The sequence below is a fragment of the Macrobrachium nipponense genome, chromosome 2 (genome assembly GCF_015104395.2).
Source record: "Macrobrachium nipponense isolate FS-2020 chromosome 2, ASM1510439v2, whole genome shotgun sequence".
NCBI classification, from domain to species: domain Eukaryota; kingdom Metazoa; phylum Arthropoda; class Malacostraca; order Decapoda; family Palaemonidae; genus Macrobrachium; species Macrobrachium nipponense.
This window is the reverse complement of record NC_087201.1, coordinates 133,119,450-133,126,210: the sequence shown is the minus strand read 5'-3', so window position 1 is coordinate 133,126,210 and position 6,761 is coordinate 133,119,450. Positions and strand designations below refer to the sequence as shown.

At 44.6% G+C, this 6,761-nt stretch overlaps 1 pseudogene; it reads left to right on the top strand.

The window, feature by feature from the left end:
* Positions 1 to 6,761, top strand: part of LOC135220994 (rhodanese domain-containing protein CG4456-like) — a 43,645-nt pseudogene continuing 36,884 nt past the window's right edge.

Sequence of the window (6,761 nt, the reverse complement as noted above, 5' to 3'; positions counted from 1 at the left end):
CTGATTCAGATTATGCACTTTTTCAGAATGAATGTCTTGAGATATTTTTCGAGTCTCAACAGCTCCAGGTTTTTAGTGAAGCCATCATCTTTTACAGTGGCACCAAGGTGGTTTTCTACCAGCTTTACATTGCTGCCAGGTTAGTGAGTTAAGTATGTTGTCATACATAGATAAACCTCCTATGCTAAAGGCCAAAAAGACAAATTTACCGTGTGATGAGTTTCTTAGCCAAAGTTTTTCCAGCCCTTCCAAATCCAGCTTGCTTTGCTAAAAATTAGTCAACACTTTATTCAGTTCACCTTTTCTTTATTAAAATCAGGGTAGTGATTTCAGTCTATAGCAGTAAAATTTCATATTTATGAGTGCAAGGTGGTAATGATGTGACTGCAGGCATCATTTAAGGTTAAATTAAAGCCAATACCACCCCAAAAATGTTTAAGATGCAATGAGGAAATTGACTGGTGAACATGGACAGTGCAGGGGGTTGAGTTCAGGAGTCCACTCATGCTTGGTCTTGCATGCACAATTCCAGTAGCTCCCAGTCACCTGTTCAATGTTGTAGGGAGAGGAGGGTCAAACTTTCTGTCTTGACTTCTTTTGAAGCTTGGAAAGAAGGGTCTGCACTTCCCTGGATTACAGGACAAGTTAGTTCCTCAGAACTAGCTTGGTACATCTTAGGAGATCCTCATGATCAGTCCCTGGACCTCCAGGAGCACATCTGCTTTTCTGTGTTTGGTATTAGGCAGGACTGCACTTTGCCAGGGTCCATATCATAATAATGACATGGTGTCTACCTAGCCTGTAGTGCTTCACACAGGACAGGCCTCGATTGAGTAGATTGATTGATTTATAGGTTTTAGGCATGATGCCAAGCACTGGGGCAACTGGAGCCATTCACCGCTGAAATGGAACTTGACAGTGAAAAGGCTTGAATGGTGTAACAGGAGGAAAGCCTTGCAGCTGCACTTTAGATAAATTGTTAGGAAAGGGTGGAAAGTAAGATGGAAGAAAGATAATATGAAAGGAGGTACAGTAAAAGGAATTAAAGTAATTGCAGCTAGGGGCTGAAGAGACGCTGCAAAGAACCTTAAGTAATGCCTACATTGCACTGCATGAGGTGCATTAATGGCGCTGCCCCCCTATCGGGTTGATTGGGTAGAGGGATCAGTTTGGCCTGTTGGTTTCTAACTTGAAGCATGCGTGCAATGATTGTGATTATGTTCATTCACCTGAAGTACCTTTGGACTGTGATTCAGCGTCTGGGGCTCATTTTAGGGTGTGGTCTCAGGAAAGCAACTAGGTCTACTACTCCTTGCCACCTATTTTCATGTACTAAATGCACCTTGTGGATTGTCTGCACCATCCCTTTGGCTGCCTTGGTTTCTGTTTGCACTGGATATGCTTCAGAAATCAGTCCCCAGACCAAATTTGCTTTTCTCCAGTGTCTTTTCCAAGCTTCTTCCTCTGCCAATTGACATGGCAGCAGAAGTAATATACTCCAGAGAAAGCTGAGATCAGCCTCCTGCAGGGAGACCCATCAATTTTGCTTGATGAACAACAACTTTGCCCTGTTGCTTTGGCTTTCTTCCAAGCTGCATTGGTGTTGAACCTTTGGCTCAACTTAGTGGTGGAACATAAGCCTGGGATGAATAGGCAGGAGGAGATCCTTATGGCAAATGTATAGTGAGAATACCTTTCTCTATGAGAGAGACAAAAGGCTGGTGAACCTAGATATATTCAGGGCTTGATTATAGGTGTAAATATGACTAATGGAGTTGTGATGAAATAGTTAATGTTAGTAAAGATTTATTCGTGATTAAGGGGGCCGGCCAGAACCCCTATAGTATATGGTGGTATAGGGCAAAAAATGCAGTCATGAAAAAATTCATGGAGCTTCATATGGCAATTGAGAATACGTATACGAAATATTTCGTCAAAGTTCCTCTTACTTTCGTAGTTACAGGGTAATTAGTAAACATAACTCAATAAGCCTAAAACATTCATCCGTACAAGAAAATGCAATATTTCTTCTGTTATCGTAAATTTTGATATATATAATTATTGGCAAAGAAATTGTGAGAAATGGCATCTGTAGAGATTCCGTGGCTCGCAGAAGCGAGTATCTGGTTCAACCATGAATCACTAGGACCACAGACTTCAAGTAGATTACACGTTCGAGTTTCACCTCGTGACATTCGCTTGCTTTTACGTATGTTTATGTATGTTTTGGCAAGAAGTTCATCATGCCAATGAGGAAAAGACAAGGAAAACATCTCGCTAACATACAGACAAAGAAAAATCGCTCAAGTATCATTACAGAATATCATAATATATGCGTAGTTAGTGAAGAAAGAGGGGAGGGTTGCCTAGTAACGCCCCCTTCTTGCCTGACAGCACACGTCACACTGTGCCCAAGGCTACGATCTTTGAGCAAAGAGATCTTCATTTATGATAAATAATATAGTTTTGGTTTTTTAATACCCAAAATGGAATATGAAATTCATAATAATCGTGATTTATTAAATTGTCTTTGTAAAAAGAGAGTACACCTTTCCGTTTCACCTCTGACATTCTCTTGCATTTACGTTTGTTTATCTTTGTTTCGGCAAGAATGTCATCATGCCAAAGAGGAAAATACAAGGAAAACATCTCGCGCTAACATACAGAAGAAAATTCGCTGTAATAAGCCGAGTTAGTGAAGGGGAAAGAGGGGGTTACGTAGGAAGGAGTGCCCTATCTTGCAGTGCCCAAGGCTACGATATATGAGTAAAGGGATCATCATTATGATAAATAAAATAGTTTTGGTTTATTAATACACAAAAAAGAAATATACATTCATAATAATCATTATTTATTAACATTGTCTTTATAGAAATACGAAGGAAAACTTTGAACGCCTGTATCTCAAAACTATACAGTGGTACCTCGACATACGAAAGGCTCAACTTACGAAAAAACTCGAGATACGAAAGCAAATACGAAAAATTTTACAGCTCTACATACGGCAAAAGTTTTTCAAGATACGAAAGGTTGTTGCTGTAAAGTCCCGAGATTCGGCCCGGGACACCACCCCGAGAACAAAAATTTGTTTTAAAACTCCCGCTCCGCCAAACTGAGTAAACTCGCCACCATCCTCCCGCTCTCCCATTGGTTCCTGATGCTAGTCACCCCATAAGGTCCTGCTCTCCTATTGGTCAGCATCTACCCCTTGTGCTTTAAGTATTCTATTGGTAAAAGGATGCTGTAAATTGAAAAACTTATTCATGCAAATAAACATTTAATAAAAAAAAAACATTAGGTAAAGATAGAATAAAGAATAGAAAATGAATGGTTATTATACTGTTTGGTAGTTTCAGTAGTTGAAGAGAGATAATGAAATTTATGGCTTACTGTGTAAAGTGATTGCTTGGCAATCGTTCGATACTCGTAAGTGCTGGATGTAAACAGAAGTTTGGAAGCTTTTTTTTTGTTTGTTTATTATAGTTAATGGTTACTTAATAATTATTTTAAATGAGTACATGCAATACATTTAATAAAAAAATTGTGAATTAGTATCATAAAAATATCACAAAATATAAAATAAATCAGACTGCTAACAAATACGTATTTTTGTACATGAACTTTCCTGCCAGATATATACTTAGCTTACGTTCTCTGACGTCACGACGAATTCAAAACTCGCGGCAAATGCGACAGGTAGGTCAGGTGATCTACCCCACCCGCCGCTGGGTGGCAGTTGTATGAACCAATCCCCCTTTCCAGTCATAATTTTTCTGTCGCCGGTGTCGACTACATCTGTTGTCGATACCTCTCGATTTTGGATTATTACTCGTTTTCGCCCTGGATTGTTTCATCGGACTTTTGGTGAAGGTACCTGCTCCTTGGCTTGGCATTTGCGATTTGTGGACCGGTTTTGGATTATTCTTTTGATTATTCTTGGAATTTCATTATGTCTGATTTAGAAATTAAGAAATCAACTATGTTCAGAGTTTGTTCTGTTAGCGATTGTAAGGTGAGGCTACCGAAAGCTGCGGTAGACCCTCACACAGTATGCATGAGGTGTAGGGGGAATGACTGCTCATTTATTAACCCTTGTAATGAATGTGGTAATTTGAATGAAGAAAGAAAAATGGAAGGGCGCTTTCTTTCTTTTTATGTAAGAAAGCTTGAGAAGGACAAGGTTAGGAAAGCTTCATCTAGGAGTTCTAGTAGGTCTCGCGCTAGCGAGTTTGAAGTTGATAACCCTGTTGTAGACGTAGCGCCTTTACCAGTTTCAGCCCCTGCTTCCTGCACCGAACCCAACCCGGAAGATGCACCTTCGGAGGTGGACACTATGAGAGCCACTATTCGCAGCATGGAGCTGAAAATTAAAGTGCTAGAAGGTAAGATTGATAGCAATTTGTGCAGTTGATCCCAGTGCAGTGGAGGGTGCGTCTGATCGGCTCCCTAATGCTTCTAGGCCTAGACCTCTTCCAGACTCCCAGACCCAGTGGAGGAGGAAAGTCGAAAGCCGCAGGAAGGTTAGGGAGAACCCCCACCGGTCAGGCGTCCCCTCGGTAGCGCCTGATGTTTCAATCCCAGGCTACCTTGGATCGCGCCAAGAGAGAAGTCTTACGGCAATGCTTCTCGTCTTCGCCTTCTCCTTCGCCCAAGCGTGGTTGGAGCTCCTCGGAAGCTTCTCGGCCGTCGAAGAGAGCCATGGCAGGCTTCTTCCGCTCTCCCCTCCAGCCCTGAAGTTTTTTCGGAAGATCCTGGATTGGATGTGAAGAAACCGAGGATTTCTTTGGAGTTTCGCTCTCCTAGTAAGGATCGAGCTGCGTCTCCCGTGAAGGACTTTGTTAAGTCTCCTACACGTGTGTTGGCTAGTCTGCAGGCGCAGATTACGGCGTCTGGCTGACATCTTTGATTGTTTTGACTTCTTGTCGTAGGAAGGACGTCTCGCTCCCGGTAAAGAAGTCCAGGCGCTCTTCTCCAGGTTTACGCTATTCGTCAGTAACCCCCCGCTCTCCAGGAGTGGATCGTAGTACGAGGCGCTCTTCACGGACAGGCGCTCTCCTGCGGACATCGGTTCTCCGTCGGAACAAGGGGCATGCTTCCAGTAGACGAGCCTCTCCTGACAGGCGCTCGTCTCGAGACAGGATCTCTCCCGCTGGCAGACGCCAGGAGCCTGGTAGGCGTTTTTCTAATGGGTAGCCGCTCTCCTTCAGGCTTTCGCTCTCCTGTGACCAGACGCCCTTTGGTAGACGGGCCAAGGAGCATGTAGGCGTTTTTCTCCATGTACCGGGGGCTCTCCTTCAGCTTTGTCCGCCCTTCCCTGTGCCAACCCCTTGGTTAGACATCGCTCTTCTCCTGTCATGCCGCCCTTGGCTTAGCAGGCACCAAGAGCCTTGGTAGGCGCCTTTTCCTCCTTCAAAGGCACTCTTCTCCCGAGTTTTCGCTCTCCTCGAGTAGGCGCCGGAATCTGTCAGACGCTTCTCTCCTGGTAGGTCGCTCGTCGCCAGAGATTCGCTCTCCTCGCAGCAGGCGCCAAGAGCCTGATAATCGCTTCCCGCATGACAGGCGCTCTTCGCCAGGCAGCCGCTCTCCTTTAGACAGGCGCCAGGAGCCTGATAGACGCTTTTCGCCTAATAGGCGCTCTTCGCCTAATAGGCGCTCTTCGCCTAATAGGCGCTCTTTCGCCAGATTTTCGCCCTGCGTTCGTTTTAGGCGCCAAGAGCCTAGAATACGCCCTCATACCTGACAAGAAGGAGTTTTCAGGCAGAAGCTCATGGAAGTTATAACTTCCCCGGTTAGATGTCAGAGTTCTTCCAGAACGTTCTTCCAAGGATGGACTCTCGGCTGAGGACAAGACAGCCTTTCATCGTAAGGATCGTGAAGGATCTTCGGCGGAAGAAGAACAGGATCCCTCGGAAGAAGAAATTCCTAAAGATTTCTCCGTTTCTTCATACAAGCGTTTGACGACCTGTTGCCTTTCAGGAAATTCCGGAGACGCCCTTTCTCCTGTCAACCCCCGCCCTCGCCTCTTTCGTTATTTTCGACTTCGAAAACTTCGAAGGTTTCATCCTGTGTCAGGATGAAGCCTGCAATCTCTATGAAGAAGGCGCTTAGAGGTTTTTGGTGGGAGTGGCTTCTTTCGAAGGAAGAGAAAGGGAAGACGGTGTTCTCTTTCCCTCCTTCTAAGCTTACTGGAAAACTAGGATTCTGGTATGAATCGGGAGAGCGAAACCCTTTGGCCATCGTTCTTCCATCCTCGGCAGACTCGGACTTCTCTTCACTGGTGGATTCCTCTCGACGCTCTGCCCTCATGTCTGCTAAGACGACATGGGGGATGAAAGAGCTTGACCACCTGTTGAAGGGAATGTTCCGAGTCCTGGAGGTGTTTAACTTCCTAGAGGTCTTTGGTCTTTGGGCGTTTTGGCCAAGAAGACGCAGACCCTGGATTCCATTTCACCTGAGGATCTTATCAGTGTTCTCACGTGTATGGATAAGGCAGTGAGGGATGGATCGAGTGAAGTAGCTTCACTTTTCGGACGGGAGTGATCAAGAAGAGATCTGTTTACTGTTCGTTCCTGACGAAATCAGTATCGCATGCTCAGAGAGCCTCTCTCCTGTATTCTCAGCTCTCTCCTCAACTCTTCCCTAAGAAGATCGTTCAGGATGTTTCTTGTGCCCTTTCAGCTAAGGCTACACGGACATGCTAGCCAGTCTACCAGGAAGCCTCACTCTTCTTTCCAAGCTAAAACCAAGAGAGAGACTCCAGT